Here is a 20,325-nt window from a genome sequence, read left to right on the forward strand (position 1 = left end):
CTTTACTTATTCTGAGCGAAAAAACCACGGGGCTAATAGTCATGATTCTGTTAATGATAAAACTGGAGCATCGGGCAGCTGGTCCCGCTGGTCACATGAAGGTTCAGAAAGAAATGAAGCCATTGGGAAGCCACTGACACCGTGACCTTCTGCTCCCAGGGCCCCAGCACAGGCTAAGCCTCTGCTCAGACAGGTGAGCTTTAATTTTGGTGATTTATGATAATGCCTCTGAGTGCGCGGGTAAACACACCAGGGTTTATTCTGCAGAATTAATGAAGTCTGATTAATCTTTCAGTTCCCAGCAGACTCTGTTCTGAGAAATGAAGCGAGACTGTCAGGCTTTCTGTGTGAATTATGGAGGGAGGATTCGTGGCACGGGAATCATCTGGAATCCTCACAACGTGATCTTCTAAATCCCCTGCGTCTTTGGGTGGATGTTTGCCGTTAGAGAGGATGACTGCCGACTAGGGAGAGACCCTTCTAACGGCACAGGGCGCAAGACAACAGCAGCAGTGACAGTTAATTGAGCCACTACCACGTGTCAGGTGCTCTGTTTGGTCCTTCACACGCACTGTCCCAGTTATTGGAAGGAGCACACCCTTTGACTTGGATGGCTATGAGTTCAAATTCTGGTCTCACAGTGTACAAGCTGGGTAACCTTGGGGGTGAATTGTGGGCATGGCTTTTGCCGCTCACCAGATCTTCCACCCTCAACTTCTCTGCCTACCCTAGGTCTACAGCATGCATAGCCTCAGCGTGTTGACACTTTGCTAGGAGAGATAAATATGTAAACAGTGAATTACATTGAAAATAAAACTGTTGGACCCATGGATGGCTCTATGCTGCAGGCTGAAAAACTCAATTTATCTACAACACTGGGGCTGAACCTCTCTTAGAAAGAATATATATATATATATATATATATATATATATATATATATATATATTCCAATATATATATAATATATATACACACACACACATATATAAAATTGAATCAATATGTGGTACACCAGAAATTAACACAACATTGTAAATCAACTCTACTATAATAAAAAAATAAGAATTAAAAGAATTGGAGGTTATAAGACTTGCCTCAGAATGTATGGTTGCTGTTTTTGAAATACACAAATGGGATGGAGGAGGTTATGATGCAGTGGGAAGAGTGTGGCAACAGCAATTAGGGAGCTGAATCTGAGTCCTGATTCTGCTGAATAAAAACGTGCGATTTGAGGCAAAGTTACTTCTTGCATCTCAGTTTCCTCCCCTGTAAAGTGGGGAGTGTTAAGGCCTGTCCTGCCTGTTACACAGACTTCTTGCAGAGATCATAGGACATAAAAGCTGTCAGTGATTAGTAACTCCGTTTCACAGATGGAAAAACGGGGGACAAAAATGCAAGAGATGCAACAGAAGAAACGTGGGTCTCCTAGCATTTCTCCAACTTCATCCTGTACCACTGTTCTTCGCACTCACTCTGCTCCGATTACATTGGCATTTGGTCCTTTCTTTGAATAAACCCAGCTCGTTCCCACCTCAGGGCCTTTACCCTTGCTGTTGTCTCTCTCTAGAATGCTCTTTTTCTGTTCTTTAAGAAGGGGATGGCTCCTTCTGGTCTTTCAGGTCTCAGCTCAAACATCGCTTGCTCAAAGAAGCCTTCCATAGACACCCATCAAAGGTGGTCCCTCTCCCAGGTGCCCTTTGAGCACATCATCCTACTATATTTTCACATAGTATTTATCCCTTCCTGAGATTATCTTAGTTATTTGTTGGCTTGTTAATTGTCCCCACTACTCTTTCTCCTTGAGAAGAGAGATCCTACTCATTTTCTGCTGCATTTCCAGTGCCAAGAACAGGACTTGGCACATGGTAGACACACAATAGTTTATTTTTAATAAATGAATTAGCATGTATAGATTTATTCTTTTTAATAGCTTTATCACACACCATGTGGATGTATCACAGTTCACATAACCAGAACTTTAGAGGTGGATACTCCATTTGTTTTCTGTCTTTTCCACTTTTGTTTATTTTTATTTTTAATTTTTTTTTGCTATAACAAACACATGGGTATAATCTGTGTACCTTTCAGGTTGTAGCCATAGAGCACATCCTCAGCAGTGGGACTGCTGGATCAAAGGGCATGTGCATTTACTAATTGTGAGAGGCAATGACAAATTTCCCCATATAATTTTTCCATCAGTTCACACCCCCATCCACTGTGTATGATGACAGCAGAGTAGAGTTCCAAGTCCCTGCCAATAACACATTCTTACTAAGAAAATGTTATTGCTCCCTGCATGCCCTCCAAAGTGCTCCGTCTACTTTACACCTTACCTGAGGAGGGGCTGTGTGCACTGCAACTCAGAGCACAATTTACATTCCCACCACCAAAGTACTTGTTATTTGTGGTCTTTTTGATGCTGGTCATTCTGACAGGGGTAAAGTGATATCTTATTGTGGTTTTGATTTACATTTCCCTGGTGATTAGTGATGTTGAGCATCTTTTCATGTGCCCGTTGGCCATCTGTATGTCTTCTTTGGAAAAATGTCTATTCAGATCTTCTGCCCAGTTTTCAGCTGGGTTGTTTGTTTGTTTTGACATTGAACTGTTGTCAGTTTTTCTTTCTGATATCTTTCTTCATTCTTTCCATCCCTAAACACCCACATAGAGCTTGGGCCCTGGAGTTTGACATGCACGGAATATTTGTGTCCCCTCTCGAATTCATGTTGAAGCCCTAGCATCCAGTGGGGCTGTATTTGAAGATGGAGCCCTTAGGGAAGCGATAAAGGTTAAATGAGGTCACAGAGTGGGGCTCTGAGCTGATAGGATCCATATTGTTTTGATTACAATAGCTTTGTAGTATAGTTTGAAATTAGGACGTGTGGTACCTCCAGCTTTGCTCTTCTTTCTCAGGATTGCTTTGGCTATTTGAGGTCTTTTATAGTTCCACACACATTTTAGGATTTTTTTCTTCTTCTGTGAAAAATTCCATTAGAATTTTGATTAAGTCTCTTGTAGGTAGCATATAGTTCAGTCTTTTTTTTTTTTTTGTAATACACCCATCCACTCTATGTCTTTTGATTGGAGAATTCAGTCTGTTTACATTTAGAGTAATTATTGATAGGGAAGGATTTACTAATTAATGCTACCTTTTGAATTGTTTTCTGGCTATTTTGTAGTTTGCTTGTTCTTCTTGCTGCCTTCCTTTATGAATTGGTGATTTTCTGTAGTGATATGCTTTCATTCTTTTCTTTATCTTTTGTGAATCTACTGTAGATTTTTGCTGTGTGGTTACCTTGAGGCTTACATAAAACTTCTAACAGTTATAATAGTCTATTTTATGCAGATAGCAACTTAACTTCGTTCACACAAAAACTCTACACTTAAAGGGAATTTTTGTACATATACTCAAATGCTTTACATTTCCTACTTGAGACTGTTTCAAACAGATTCAAACACTTAATTGTAACGTCTAAAGGGGCTGTTTACTTAATTTGAGAGACCAAGAGAGAACTAGGTGACTGAGCGTTTGAAGGCAGAGCTGCCAAGAATTCCATTCTGCTGCAGATAAAATTAGCCCCCCCCTAATTTTTGATGGATGTTTTTTACTTCCTTTTGCATACGAGATGAAGTGTTTTTCAGGGAAAGACCTGTCTTTCAATTTTGCACCTCAACACCAAGTGAAATTCATGGGTAGAGTAAGATGTTTAACTTTATGTTAGTAAGGTATTTATTTAAGTTTATTAATAAGTATTGGACAAATTGGGTTCTGTAAGTTTCACTGTTTTCACTTTATAAGGCAGGAGTTCTCATCCTAACTGCACGTTAGAATCTTCCAGGGAGCTTTCTAAAATGCTGGTGCTCAAATCTGCATCTCTAGATGTGCTGACTTACCTGTTCTAAGGGAGGGCCTGCATGTGGTGATGGTTATCAGCTCGCTAATGATTCTGAGTGGCCAGAGGTGAGCTCCATTGGTAAGGAGGAAGATGTAAGGTTACAATGAGTCAGCAGAACTGAATTCTGGTCTGTGTTCTGTCTCCAACTTGATGTGTAACCTGAAGCAATTTACTCTTTCGACTTGTGTCTTCTTTCTTATCTGTAAAATGTGAGCATTGGAACAGAGTGGTAAGTTTTAATCTTTTTAGTTCAGGAACTCAGTATGAATACTGATCCTGTCTCTAAAATACCTATGCACATTTGCAGAAAGTTTGCATACTATTTCAAGGAATTCATGAAGTTTCTTGTATTTGTCAGGGTTCTTTTTGTCACAAGTGACAGGGACCCAGCTGAAAATGGTATATTCCAAAAGGCAATGTCATGGTTTATAGTTCTCAAAAGTTTTGAAGAAGCTATAGTGTTAGGCATGGCTGGATCCAGGATCCCAAAAGATACTCTTAGAGGATTGGCTCTATCTTTTGGCACTACTTTTCTTTTTCAGAAGGTAAATTTTAATAAGACTATTATCACTTTAATGAAAATTACATATGCTTGAGGTAAAAAAAATCGAGCAATACAGAGGAATATTAAAGAATGAAATAACCCCACTGTCTAGAGATAACCATTTTGGTGACCAGCCTTCCACATATCACTTTCTGATAACATTTATCAGCTGCGTCCCACGTACCAGACACTGTGCTAATCAGTTTGTTTTCGCACTACTTTTTGAGTTGTTGGCTTTCTGTTCAGGAAGGGTCTCCCCAAGTGACAGCAACTATGTCTGTCAGCACCGCAGGTTGACGTTCCACCAGTTGAGCAATGCCAACATAAAGAGCACATCTTTTTCTCATAGTTCTGTCAAAAGTCCAGCCCAGGCCTGATGCCTTCCCTGTGGATAAACGGATGGCTGCTGTATCAGCCACTTGCCTACCACTGTAACATGGGGTGGACGGGCTCCACTTCAACCATGTGGGGAGTGCAATGGGGTGGTCTCCCCCACCCCCTGCAAATTAGGGTATTGTTACCATGAGATGACGTGGTCTGGGAAGGCAGACCACATACAACCACCTCACATTTGAAGGCTGTATATCTGTGGAACCCTAGGGGTGCATTGCTCCAGGTTGAACACGTCCAGACTAATGAGCCCTGAGGTCCCTCTCAGCACTAACAATCTGCAATGGTAGACAACATGGTACTCTTAGAGTCCTATTTTTGTGAAAAAAATTATATCTAATAAAAGCTATTGATTTTTTTCCATCTGTGTTTAATTTCACTTTTCACATATTTTCCGGAGTGCCATTTTCTGGGGTGCTGGATCTGTTAGCCCTCAAATAGCCATCTGTTAGTTTCAGATGGCGACGATGAAGCTTAAGGAGGCTTGGAAAGTCACAAAAAACCCGTGGAGGAAGTACAAGAGCTTGGAATTTGAATCCTGGCCTCCCAGGTCCAAGCACAATGCTGTTTCCATGAAAATACTGCCTGATGAGAATACGGTCCATGTCACAATTCTGATACTCTTTTGTCTTCGAGGTCTTCAAAGTGCTGGATATTTACTGTTCCTGCTCTTTCCATAACAGCTCACACATATTCTCTCCATCAGGGACCTGCGTTCGAGTCCCAGCTCCGGCACTTAGTAGGCTGAGTCAATTAACCGCTGTTAACATCTTGCGATAGTTCCTTCTAGTCTTTGTCTTATACATTTTGCTTTTTTTTAAAGTTTTTTTTGGCGAGGGGAGTAGAAAGTTAGATTTATTTATTTATTTATTTTTAGAGGAGGTACTGGGGATTGAGCCCAGGACCTTGTGCATGCTAAGCATGCACTCTGCCACTTGAGCTGTACCCACCCCTCCTCGTCGTCTACATTTTTAATTATTCAGATATTATTGCATTATTTTGCATCCTGCCTTTCTCACGTAAGTTAAGCTGTTTATTTCCTCATGTTATTGAAAGCTTCTCTTTATGTTTTATTTTAAATGACCACTTATTGTATGTGTGTGTGTACATGTCCCGTCCTCTGTTACCAGGAGTTTCACACAGGGAGCGACATGATTAGATTTATGCTGGTAGCCCTCTGGAGGGCAGCTGGGGAAGGGTATTGATTGAGAGGGACCAGGGTAACTGAGAAGTAGTTTTTTTTTCCACATGCAAAAATATTTATATATATCAATTTCTTGATGTTCAACCAAAAAGGACCAGTTACTCATCTGGTTAACATGTACAATGTAACTATATTCACCCCCTCAAAATAATATAGACCTACTTTTTTAATTTTTAAATTTTATTTATTTTTTGAGAAGTAGTTTTATTAAATAATTATTGAAAGTGGAGTCAGAGCAGCATTGCTGAAGAGGACTTTAAAGGCCTTTTAGTTCAACTCCCTCCTTTTATGGTTGAAGAATCAATCGGAGACTCAGACAGGTAAAATGACCTCACCAGGGTCTCCCAGCCTCACCTGGGGCTCCCTAACACTCAGTCCAGTACCCTTTCTATCCTAGGCCAACTTCTAGCCATGTGATGGCTGAACATCCCCTAAAACCCACTCCCAGGGGAATGTTTCATTAGCAAATAGAGATCTAGTCTTGAAATACATTTGGCAGTTCTTTCTTTCTTTCTTTCTTTCTTTTTTTTTTTTACAAATTATCAGTGTGATTAGTAATTACTGGCTGCTGGCTGCAAATAATTTCCTGCCTACCCAAACAAAGCAAATTAAGGGGAACAAATGATGTAACCCTGTTTAAAAAAAGCCATTGAAATGTTCTCCAAAGAGAAGAAGCTATTATTATCCCAGACTTATAAATGGGAAGATGAGAATAGGAAGGCTGAGCAACTTGTCCAAAGTGATCAGCCCAAATTAGAAGTCAGAATTCCTGATGTCCGCCCAAGGGCGAGAACTCTGCGGGCAGTTTGGCTTTGCTGGCCACAGGGAAGGCCAAGTTAAACAGGACATAATTAGGGAAAAAATCCCATGCTTTCTCTTGCTCTGTGACCCCCCGACTAAGCAGCTCTTGCCAAATTTCTTGGCTGCTGTATCCGCTTTCTGACCCTCATGCAGTCAGCAAGATGAAGCCAAAACAATTGAGAGTGGACAGCTCCTCCACTGCCTCCTCTCCGGGCCCTACTGGGCTGGTGGCTTCATCTCTTGGACCTCAGATGTCCCATCTGAAAAGGGGGATGAGCATTAATTGCCTGCCCAGCTCAGTGATCCAAGAGGTAAATTGAGAGTACATTTCCAAAAGGCATTTGCTGGCAGGCGATAGAACGCCAGTCCAAAAGAGGTTAGGCAGAGGTTAGGAAAGGGAAATTTACAGCAATAGCTTGGTGCCAGCAGCGATCACCTTTCCCTGCCAAAGTTAGGGTCATAATAATAATGGGGCTTGCTTACAATCCTGACTGGACAGGAAGTCCAAGCCTTGTATGACTTACTAAATCCTTGCAAACTATGAGGTGCCTCATTTTACCAGCCTTGTTTGACATGCTGATGGGGCGGGGGGCAGACCAAGGCTTAAAGACCAGGAAGCCATTGGGCAGAGTTGCAAGGCTGGACTCTCTGACTCCAGACCCCAGGCTCCAGGCCTCCACACTCTTCTGCCTTCTGGGTTTGAGGAAGGAGAGACAGGCATGTGTAAAGTGCTTGTGTCCTGGCATTATGACAGTTTTTTGAGGGAGATATAATTATCCCTGATTGGCAACTGAGAAAAGCGAAGCTGCCTCTACAAGAGAAAAGTATTTGTCTCACCCTAGGAGCTGGGATTTAAAGGAACAGGTGCCTTATTTATTTATTTTTTCCTTATGGTTTGGGTCCAAACCCAGTCAGTGTCTGTGACTAAAAGGAAAGCAACTCGACCTTGGTTGGCTTACGCTGGCACCCTGCAAGCTGAGGACGGTGGCTCCTCTGGTGTGAGTGTAACTGTGTGCATAACTAATAAATGAACATGTACTGAGCACGCCCTGGGGGTGAGGCCCTGTGCTGATCAGGCACATTTGCACCTCAGTTAGAACTCACAGCAACTCCATGAGATGGTATTAGTTCCATTTTACAGATGTGGAAATTGAGGCTCAGAGAGGTTGTGACATGTCCTGGGTCACTGTAATGGCAGAGACAGAGTTTGGATCCACAAACATCCTATTCTGGATTGAGGACACTTTCTGTCATTCTTCAGTGGTTTCATTTGGAATCAGCACCAAAAAATTTCTAGGTCCCTTGTTAGTGAGAGCAAAACAAACCACAGAGATGCTTTATATCCCCCTGAATTTCAGTGGAAGGGCTGTCCATAGCCAGGAAATGCAGTGGTCCTTGAGTTTTGGTGAGAGAGAGTTCCAAAATTCTTTTACACTTTTCTCCAAAAAATGCACTAGCACAGATACACAAACTCTTGCTTAAAATCTGGGGAAAACATGACCATTTCCTTCATTTTCTTGTGCCTTCACATCAAATGTGAATTTAGTATGAAGAAAGGAAGTTATATTATATTTCACACTAGACCATGAGTTCTTGTATTAGTCATGGTTCTTGAGAGAAACAGAATCAATAAGGTGTGTATGTTTATCTATCTATCTATCTATCTATCTATCTATCTATCTATCTATCTATCTATTTTGAAGGAAGAGAGTTATTTTAATGAATCGGCATTTGTGATTGTAGAGGCCGACAAGTCCAAAGTCTGTGGGACAGGCTGGCAGGCTAGAGACCCAGGAAAGGGTCGATATTGTAGCTTGAGTCCAAAGGCAGTCTAGAGGGAGAATATTTTCTTCTTCCAGGGACCTCAGTCTTTTCTCTCAAACTCTTCAACTGATTGGATGAAGCCCACCCACTTTATGGAGGGTCATCTGCCTTATTCAAAGTCGACAGATCTGAATAGTAAGCACATCTAAAAAACTACCTTCACAGCAACATCTGGATTGATGTTTTGCCAAACGCCTGTGCACTATGGCCTAGCCAAGTTGACATGTGAAATTGATCTTCACAGCTCTTCAAAGCAGAGCCTGGGTCTCATCTGACTCTGTCTCCCCAGGGCTGAACACTGTGCCCTGTACACTCTGGACGTATAGGTGCATGAATGACCTTAGAGGAAAACTCCCAGAATAACCTTGGAGGAAGTAAGATCAGAGAAAGAACATGGTGCTCATCCTAGAAGATCGGACATGAGTCCATGAAGCAATTGGGAATCACTGGAGGGTTGTGGGTTAGGGAGGTGAATGTGGCAGTGACGTGCAGGGACCTGAGTAAAGGCGTGGCTTTGCTGTGACCTTGCAGATGTATCTCATCAGAGCAGCCTTGGCAAGGATCCATGCCTGCTGAGACCTGCAGAGCAAGGGCTGGACTGGAGCCTGGCCGCCTGGAGGTCCAGTCTCTGTACCACTCTGCGACCAACAAGCTGTGTGCCCTTGGCAGGTTGCCTCACCTCTCTGGATTCAAGTCTTGCTCCCGTGGTTTGGTCATAAACTGGCCATCTATAGGCAGGATCCAGGCTCCAATGGGTTTTACAGATGCAAGTGACTTTTCAAAAGCAGTTTAAATAAACTGCCAATGTTAAAAAATGGGTGGAGGGAGGGTATAGATCAGTGGTAGAGTACATGCTTAGCATGTGCAAGGTCCTGGATTCAATCCCCAGTACCTCCATTTAAAAAACACCCAAAACCGAATTTACCACCCATCTCCTCAAAATACCAACCAAACAAACAACCGAATAGATTTCACAGAAAAGTAAGGACCTATGGCTTCTCTGAAACATTGCAAAGGGCTGACTCCTCTGGGCCTGACGTTACCGGGTAGACAGGGCAGCTGCTGCCTCTGGACAAAGCTCTTGGGCTCCCCCCTCCTAGACCCGCGTTCCCTCCAGGGTCTCCCCAACACAGAGGCTGCAGGCAGCCGCGAGTCGGCACTGAGGTTGCGTGGCTGTTGCCGGTGCTTCTGCATTACCCGCCAGGCGTCTGCAGGCCTTGGAGGTTATGATCCTTGCTCTACATGCCCCTGAGGTCTTTTTACACTCGTGCCAGTGCACCTGCTGACTGGCCCCACTGCGCGTCAGGCAAGGAGCTAGGCAGTTTATGTGCATCTCAGAGGCAACACTCCAAGATGCTAAATAAAAGTTGAGCAAGCTGGGTATAGAGCGAGCACGGGGTGGGGCTGGCACGGGATTGGGAGCAAGCAGTGGGATGGACCTTCTCTGGCCAGTTGGACGGCTCACAGCTGGGTCTGCGCTGGAATAATTTTCTCTCATTTTCTGACTGCTCTGGGAGTTCTTACATAACATGATTTTTATTTAAATTTTTTTTAAATTCTTATATTTTAATTAAAGGGTAGTTGATTTACAATGTTAGTTTCAGGTATACAGCAGAGTGATTCAGTTATACATATACATACATATAAGTATATTTTCAGATTCTTTTCCATTAAAGCTCATTACGAGAAGTTGAATATAGTTCCCTATGCTATATGGTAGGCCCTTGTTGTTTATCTGTTTTATATACGGTAATGTGTATCTGCTAATCCCGCACAAAATGATTTAAAAAATTTTTTTTAATTCATTTGGGGGGTAGGTAATTATGTTTATTCATCGGCTTATTTAATGGAAGTACTGAGGCTTGAACCCGAGACCTCGTGCATGCTAGGCATGCAACTCGACCACTAAGTATACCCGCCCTACCTCAAAATGATTTTTAAATCCACATCTCGATACCTTGAAGAGTTTGGGAAATTTTTAGTTATTTCCCAAAATGATCCAAATTTGGGGAATCTGTACAGGAAATTTGCCCACTTAGTCACAGTTACTCATTCCCTCCTGGGGGATGCCCAGGGTGTAGTCTTATTACCCGCTGCAGGTGACTTTTTGAGCCCTGCCCTCAAGCATCTATACTTGCTCAGTGAGAAGTACATGTCCAAACGGCATTGTCTAGGATTCTTTTGGTGACAAGTGATAGAAAGCCAATTTAAAATGGATCAGGCACAGGGAAAATTTATTGGAAAGAGTTTTGCTAATATCCCGCAGGAAGAACTTTGGGGGACACAGGATTATAAAACAGCCCTTGATCTGAAGGAATGCAGGCTCTTTCCCAAGGGCTAGGGGAGCCCATAAGAAAGATAATAACGTGATTTCTGCCTGGAGAGCACATGGGATTTGGAGCCAGGAAGCCCAGCTTTGTCATCCACTAGCTTAGCAAATAGAATAAAGTCTGTTTCGCCACCTCTAAGACAGGGACAGCTCCTTCCTTGCAGAATTGTTTTGAGGGTTAACACGATGCATGTAAAGTGCTTACTTGTGGCACACAGTAAGAGCTTAATTAATGCAACTGTGGTCGTTATTGTTCTAATAGCCAATTGGTTGTTCTGGAATTGCTGAGATCCCCATGGTCTGGGGGAGGGTTCAGAAAAGAGATGGGCTTCCGCTGGGCCTTGCAGGCTAGGGAGGAGGTGGGTGGGCAGTCAGCAGAGTGGAGTCACCCGGGGAGGGCACAGTGTGCGCCCGGGGTGGGGTCAGGAGCCAGCACTGCGTGTTCAGGGGACAGGGCGGGCTGACCTGGCTGGAGAGGAGGGTTCACACAGGGGCAGCTGGTTAGAACAATACTCGGCCCTTGTGACAGCTGGTTAGAACTGCCTGGTAATCCTCTCTGAAACGCCTACCCCTTTGCCAAGTAGAAATTGGCATCCTTTGCTCTGGCCGGGGACTCTCTCTCCCCTGCCTGCGTCCATGCAGGCTTGGGCAGTGGACCCAGTGAACTGTCCTCGTCCTTTGCCAAGTATCCAATTAAGAATTGCATACCTGGCATTTCTGTGGAGCTGGCCTTGGGAGTGTGTCCGGAGAACGGGTCAGCCAGGCTCAAGAAGGGCAAGGTTCAGTGACCACGGAGTGGCCAGGCTGGGGACCCTCTGACTTGGGATGACTTCTGCCCAGCCTCTCTCCCTCTCTCTGTGCAGTTAGGGACGGAAGTATCAGTGCAGGATTTAGACACCGTGGTATCCAGGACATTTTTCTTGGAAGAGCCCAGGGAAGCCATGCAGCGCCTACCAATGCCGAGTCCGACTATCACTGTGGGAAACGCAGCTGCAGCTACTGTTTGCAAACCTCCCAGGAGGGGCTCACTGCCTCCCACAGCAGCCCTTCACTCTCCTGAAAGCCTTAGCAATTTGCAAGCTTTTCCTTGCATTGAATTAGGTACCGACACTTACTCATTTTTTGTACTGATTTTGGTTTCATTTCTATGTGTCACATAGTTGCAAGGGTGGATAACGTGATCTGAATAGCTCTGAACAGGGCCCACAATCTAGGAGGGGAGATGTGTAAATAAACAATGCGATGAAGGGAGTGCGAAGAAAGAGAGGGCCGTAGGTTCTGACTGAGAATAGAGCCACGCCCACCTCAAGGCTCCAAACTGGACACTTGTCCTCAAGGGTCCCTTTGAGGCAAGGCCAAGAGGGAAAAGACCACTCAGGTCTTGGGACAGGAGGCTTGCTGGAGATGGCCCTTCTTAGAATCTCCCCCAGTAACAACCACCCTTTCGATTTTTACTCTCTGCCAAAGGATAGGCGAATCCTCTCATCAGTGACGGCCCTTCATTTCTTCTGTGGGTTGAATAAGACAGTCCGTGCCCACCAGGAGATCACAGTTGGTGTAGTTGGTTTGCAGTGTTAGTTTCAGGTGTACTGCAAGGTGTTCAGTTACACATATGCATATACATGTATTTTCTTTTCAGATTCTTTTCCATTATATGTTATTTCAAGGAATTGAGTACAGTTCTCCGTGCTATACAGTAGGTCCTTGATAAGTGCTCAGGTATCTGGCCGTAAGAACAACAGGTCTTCAGACACCAGCCCCTGGCAGGGTCTGGCAGGTCCACACCAGGCTGAGGGATTCTCCCCGGGCTGTCTGGGTCCACCTGTGATCCCAGCGATTGGAAATCGTGGGGTCCGTTATTGACCCTGAGATACAGGAACCTGTGGATGCCTCAGTTCTAGTGCAGCCTCCTGGAAACCCAGGCACCTGTTTGTCTGCCTTTCTCTTTTTCTCTAAGGAAAATGAACCAGGGGAGGGCCCCTTCCAGAAGAGGAGACTAAGAGCTTGTTGAAGTCTTTACAAGGGTCACACACTCAGAAACTCCAGTGTCAGAGATGAATTACCCAGTATCTCAGTCTAGCATCCAATTTTACAGGTGAAGCTGTGGTGCAGGGAGCAGACGGGGCTCACCACCCCCTAGAAGGGGCTGCCCCTGACTATGGGTTTAATGCCCTTTCTCCACCTTCTAGTGCTGGGCACTAACTCATGCCCATCAGCCCTAAGCCCACCTTTTCTACCCTGCTCTGAGATGCTTGGACTGATACTCTGAAACCACATTTTCATTCCCCCAACGAGCTCTGCATTGAGTTCTCCAGCAGCAGGTGTCAGAGGGAGTCTGTGAAGACATGGGGGAGCGCTCACGCTGTTCCTGCTTCGGAGCATGACTCCACAGCTCCTCCCACTGGTCACTACAGTGGACCCCGGCAGTCCTATGGGTTCAGGTGACAGTTTCCACGCCCCAGGATCAGCCTCATTGTGCCCCCAACAAAGAAGGACCCCTCCCAGCCAACTTCAGTCCCTTCCTTAGACGTCTGTGTTCCAGCTTCCTGGGGGCCCCTCCTCAGAGGTTCTAAACGTCAGTAATCCCAGCCTCTCCTTCCGCTTCCCTGGGCTGGGGGCTGCTTCTGCAGTTGCTACTCTGTAATTTCCTAGCATCTCCCCCCACTTTTTTTTCTTTCCAGTTCTCGCCCACCTGGTGTATGATTTTTTTTACTAGCTTTTCTCTGTTCAAGTGACTGGCGGAGTTTCTGTCTCCTGATGGGACCCTGACTGACGCACTACTCCTTAATTTCAAGTATAATTTAAAAAGCTCCATAGCATCCTTTTTCTCCTCTGGCCCTCATTTCCTTCTTGTGAAGCAGGGCTTATTCATGTTATTAGGGAAACTGAGGCCTGGGTAGCTCAGGCCATGCTTCCAAGGCCCCTCAAGTCATAAGCGGTGGGGCCCAACTCGACTCCGGGTCCCCTGCCACCAAGGGCATGCGCGTCCTTCCAAAGCCTGGCTGCTTGTTCTGGTTATGAGGGAAGAATCCAAGATCCCCACCTTGGCTGGTAAAGCTGAGGTTACTATGCACTCGGTTACAAGCGTTATAAGCCCTGTGCTTTAGGGACTACAGTCCTTGGAAATAAGAAGGCAGGAACTAGGACTTGTTAGCGAGTGCCCATGATAAATTCCAGAAGGAAGAAGGCATCTCAATAAAATCGGCTTATTATATGAGGCTTATGCATTCTGAAAGGAAGATACTGTGAAAATGACGTACGCTCTTGCTTAGTTCTCATTCTTCTCTCCGTGACATTATATTGGCTGTACGTTTTACCACAAGCATTTTAGTCGCACGTTTTTCTGTGGGTCTTGTATTTATGGGAGTTTTGGAGCATGTGAAGAAAATATGTGTTTATCCATAGTATCAGGGATCAGGGTTTCCCCTTACTGGGGTATTCTGTTGGAATGACCATAATCTTTACATTGACTGACCATTTGAAAACAGAATAAGGTGGCAAACACTTATGTGGTATTTACAAGGTCCCAGACACTGTTCCAAGTGCTTTCTGTATATTAACTGACATACTTTCCACAACAAACCTAAGACAGGACTGTTCTGTCTTTTTCATTGATGTCATTATGGCATAGGGAGTTTAAGGAACTTGTCCAGGGCTACACAGCTGGCAGGTATTAGAGCTGGGATTTGAACCCATGATATCCGGTTCCAGAATTCTTGGTCTAATCCAGGACACTGATCCTATTCCTGAGCTCACTCCTTTTTTTCTTTTTTCTTTTTGACATTTCTAGTTGCCAGCAGAGGCAGGTTATATGATCTTCAAAAAAAAAAAAAAAAAAAAGAAAAAAAAAAAAGAAAGGCTGACCGAAGCTTGTAGGGTGTGCAGTAGGGTGGTGTAATGTTACTTTGACACAGAGCTGCCAGTGTTGGCCAGACCCCTCGGTGCTGGGGAGGGTGCCGGACTGACTGTGTTCATCATCCCGACTGTTCGTGCCTCTCTGTGCCCCACCCTTTGGAAGCGCTCTGCCTTGCTGACACTGGGCTGGCTCTGTGACTTGTATTCAATTCCCATGTTGCATAACAAGTGGCCATAACCTTAGCAGCCCCAAACAACATACATTTATTACCTCACAGTGTCTGTGGGCCAAGAATCGGGGCATGGCTTGGATGTGCCCTTTACTTAATGGCTGCAATCAAGGTACTGGCTGGGCTGTCTTCCTTCCTGTAGCTCAAATTCTCTTCCACATTCCCAAGGCTATTGGCAGAATTCAGTTCCTTGAGGCTGTTGGACTGAAGTTGCTGTTCTCTTGCTGGCTATCAGCTGGGGGCTACTCTCAGCTCCGAGAGGTTGCTCATGGTTCCCTGCCATGTGGTCCTCTTACAACATGACAGCCCACTTCTTCAAGGCCAGAGGGAGAAACTCTTATTCCAGCTGGCTAACATGTAATCTTGTATCACACAATAAAGTCATGAGTGTGACTATTGTACCTATGCCATAATCTATTGACCAGAAGCAAGTCACTGGCTCTGTCTGTATCCAGGAGCAGGGGCTTATACAGGGTATGACTCACTGGGGCTCGTTCTAAAATTCTGTCTAGCACAATTGTTTTGCCCAATGGGACAGTAGCAATCTTGACACAAGCAGAAGCTTGGAAATGTGCTTGCATGTTTCTGCTGGGCCCCTGGCATTACTCTGAGTTCATGCCTGGCTAATCTATTGGAAGGAAGAGATGTGTGAAGAAACGCTGAGACATCCCAATTGGAGCTTAGACCAATTTAGAACCAGTCCCACTCCAAGATCCCAGCCAAAATCAGTAGAGTTGCCTGTCAAACTATAGCTGACTGTAGATGCAAGAATGAGCCCAGTTAAGACCAGAAGCATCAGCTGGCTGATATATTCATAAACAATAATAAACAGGTGTGGTTTCAGCTGCTGAACACAGGCAATTTGTTACATAGCTCTGTTGTATCAATGGCTAACCGATACAGAATCACCATTTACTGCATATCCACTCCTTGCCAGATGCTGTGTTAGTTTTTCCATGTCTGTTTTCTCATTTAAGCCTCAAAACAGCCCTGCAGGAGAATTTGGATCTATTCAGTATTTTCATTATTGATGTAGGTGAGGATATCAAGATGATGAGTACTGATGGCCAACACGCACATGAAAAGATGCTCAACATCTCTAGTCATTAGGGAAATGCATATGGATACATTGAGATACCACCTCCCACCCCAGAGGATGGCTACTGTTAAAACAAACCCCAAACAAACAGAAAATGACAAATATTGGCAAGGATAGGAAGAAACTGGAACCCTTGTGCACTCTTGGTGGGGATACAAAATGGTGCAGCTGTTATGTAAAACAGGGGGGCAATTCCTCAAAATACTAAACATAGAATTACCATAAGATCCAGCAATTCCACTTCTGGGTGTGAGCCAAAAAGAGTTGAAAGCAGGGTCTCAAAGAGCTATTTGCACACCCACGTTCATAGCAGCATTATTCACAAGAGTGAAAAGGTGAAAACAACCCAAGTGCTCACCAACAGATGAGTAGATAACAAAACTAAAAATATACATATATATATACAAGCATAATTGGTATTCAGCCTTAAAATGGAGGGACATTCTGACACATGCCAAATTCTGCTTATGTAGACTCGTGCATTCTGGCATATGCTATGACCTGGATGGACCTTGAGGACATTTTGCTGGGTCAAGTAAGCCAGTTACAAAAGGATGAATACTGCATGATTCCACTTGTATGACCCCTAGAGGGGTCAAATTCATAGAGACAGAAAATAGAATGATGGCTGCCAGGGCCTGGGAGGAGAAGGAAATGGGGAATTAGTGTTTAATGGAGACAGAGTTTCAGTTCTGGAAGATGAAGAGAGTTCTGGAGATGGAAGGTGGTGATGGCTGCACAACAATGTGAATGTACTTAGCAGCACTAAATTGTACACTTAAAATGGCTAAGATGGTAAATTTTACGTTATGTGTATTTTACCAAAATTTAAGAAAAGATTATGATGACTCTGTCATCTACTTGCAGTGCAGATCCTCCTGTCAAGGGTAAACAATGCATGGAAGCCGCCAAGTCCTTAAGCTCGTGGGCTCCGATGGGAGACTAGCTGGGTTCAGGTCTGGACCCTAACTGTATGACACAGAGGTATGATCTCATGATGCTACTTAACCTCCCGATCGGCAGTTACCTCACTTGCAAAAATCAAGATAATAATAGTACCTCAACCCCAGTGTTGTTGGAAGGATTGAGTGATGGGACACAAGGAAGGGGCTGAGCACAGTCCCCAGAAAGCAGGAAGTGCTCAGTAAATGCAGCTGTTTTTGGTACCTGATAAAAGATGACACCTACCCCAGTTATCCTGAAAAAAAAAAAAAAACCACAATAGACACTCATCACAATGCAGAACATAAAGAACATAATTAAAAATCTTGGCAACTGAAAAACAGCGTATGGTTTCATACCTACTGTGCGATCCCAAGAACAAACAACTTGTTCTTTTCCCTTTGGGTTAGTATTCAAAATTAAGGGAAAATTGCCCACAGTCAAGTCTGGGCATGATGAAAATGGGTCACAGCACAAAGGCTTTCAGAGTCAAATGATTCAATTAGTGTTGAAACGGCCCAGCCACAGCACTGGATTCCCTTCCCTGATCTCTCCAGCTTACAGACCCTTCTCCCCTCTGAGGCCCTGAGCCCCTCTTGAAGGTCTTGGTATGTGCTGTCTCAGGCCTTGCTAGCTCAAAACTGGTGGGCTCTTTGAGGGTTGAGGCTGCGACTGATTAACCCTCCAGTGCGTCACTGTGCTGCTGACACAAAAAAGGCCTTTCTGAGCACCCAGATGATTGGGTCCATGTTGTTGTGAGCACTCAGGGACATAGTTCGATGTTCCCTAAGAACTTAGAGGTAAATTTACACTTGGAAAGTTCAACTTGAAAGCTCGCACATACTGGATCACAAAAGAGGCAAAATTTAAGCATGAAGACACCCAGGCCACCCAAGAACTCAGTATTATCCCCTAAAGAAAAAGTGTGTCTATGGCAGGAAAATAGGGTGTGAGAGGATGGCTGTGTCCCAGGTCCCAGGCGAGTCCCTGCGACGTGCCCTGCCAAGTGAGAGTCCTTGGTTTCATGCAGGAAAGAATTCAAGAGTGAGCCATAGTGGAGTGAAGGTAGATTTATTCAGGGAGATTCCACAGACAGAGTGCGGGCTGCCTCACAAGGCCAGAGAGAGGGATCGCGAGGCTCAGCGTTGTTAGGTTTTGTGGGCTTGGTAACTTAATGTGCTAACAAGTGGAAGGATTATTCCAATGACTCTGGGGATGGGGCTGGGATTCCCAAGAATTGGGCCATTGCCCACTTTTTGACGTTTTATGGTCAGCCTCAGAACTGTCCTGGCACCTGTGGGAGTGCCATTTAACATGCTAATATGTTACAATGAGCACATAATGAGGCTCCAGGTCTCCTGGAAGTCAAATCTCTCGTCATCCTGGGCCTAGTCAGATTTTAACCAGTTTATATCCAATCTTCAATTGCTGTGCCATTCTTCTGATGCTTGTACCCTGCCCCTTTCCCTCCCGTCTCATGTCCATGAGAAGGTGAACTTGGTGCCTGGTGGTGGCGGTGGTCATGCAGCCTTGGAGGAATGGAAAAGGGAGTCACAGAGGCAAATATCAGCAGGACCAGCCCAGCTCTCATCAGGGAAGGAGTCATACCTGGGTGCACTGGGTAAGCCGTGTCCACGGTGGAGGTGGGCACGCTGGGCTGTGTAAGCCATTGTGGTCCCGCTGAGCGTGCTGCATACACCTGTCTACAGGGAAATAATGTGCTGGGTATAGGGACCCAGATATTCTTGTTCCTGTATGGGGGGCAGGATAATCCCCCACCCCACAAATATGTCCATGTCCTAATTCTTAGAACCTGTGACTATGTCATGTTACATGGCAAAGGCAAATTCAGGTTGCAAATGGTATTAAGGTTGCTAATCAGTTGATCTTGAAACAGGAAGATTATCCTGGATTATCTGGGTGGGCTGCATGTAATCACAAGGGTCCTTAAATGTGGAAGAGATAGGCGGCAGCAGAGTGAGGTCAGAGTGATGAGCTGTGAGGATTCAACCCATGCTGCTGGCTTTGCAGATGGAGGAAGAGGGCAGAGAGCCAAGGAATGCAGCCGCCGCTAGGAGCTGGAAACAGCAAGGGAACAGATTCTCTCTTAGAGCCTCCATGGGAGCGCGGCCTGCCGACAGCTTGATGTTAGCCCAGCGAGACCAGTGCCAGACTTCTGGCCTACTGAACTATGGGATAATAAATTTCTGTTGTTTTAAGCCACTAAGTTTGTGATGATTTGTTACAGCAGCCACAGGAAACTAATACAGCCTGGCAGTGATCTCTCAATGCAAATGAACAAATTGGCATTTTGATTTACGTTTCCATTTCAGGGTATGCGGTTTCAACTCTCCATGGGCTGACAAAAATCAGATTTCTGACTCTGCAAAGCTAAGTCGACTCTGCTCCTGGAAGGCATCTCCACTAACAGACAGTAAGAATAATTTCCGTATGTTGAGAACGTCTTTGTGTTGAGTGCTTTACGTGCATTTCCTAGAATTCTCTCTCTAGCCCTGTGAGCTAGGTATGCTTATGTTCGTTTTGTAGATGAGGTAACTGTGGCCCAAGCTGTACCAAACCGATTCTTCTGGATTTACATCCCGTCTGGGTGTCTCTGTCATTGATTGATTGATTGATTAAGTATAGTCAGTTTACAATGTTGCATCAATTTCTGGTGTACAGCACAATATTTCAGTCATACCATATACATGCATATATGCCTTTTCATATTCTTTTTCATTATAGGTTACTACAGATACTGAATATAGTTCCCCGTGCTATACAGAAGAAATTTATTTATCTGCTTATTTTTAAAATTTTAATGAATGAGTGAATGAATTTTTATTGAAGTATAGTCAGTAGTAATGTATCAATTTCTGGTGCACAGCATAATGTTTCAGTCATACGTGTACATACATATATTTCTTTTCATATTCTTTTTCATTGTAGGCTACTACAAGATACTGAACATAGTTCCCTGTGCTGTACAGTAGGAACTTGTTGTTTATCTGTTTTACACATCGTAGTTAGTATCTGCAAACCTCGAACTCCTGTCTGGGTGTCTCAGTGCTCGTGCCTCGCGGCAGTGCTGTCCCAGAAGCTCCAACTCATGGAGAACAGTCCATCTGGTCACGCCCCGTGAGAGCTGGAGCTGGATGGAAGCGGGAGAGCGAGTGTTCCTGCCTTGATGCTCAGCTGGGGCTTTACTAA

Source organism: Vicugna pacos, chromosome 25 (genome assembly GCF_048564905.1).
Source record: "Vicugna pacos chromosome 25, VicPac4, whole genome shotgun sequence".
In the NCBI taxonomy this organism is placed as follows: Eukaryota; Metazoa; Chordata; class Mammalia; order Artiodactyla; family Camelidae; genus Vicugna; species Vicugna pacos.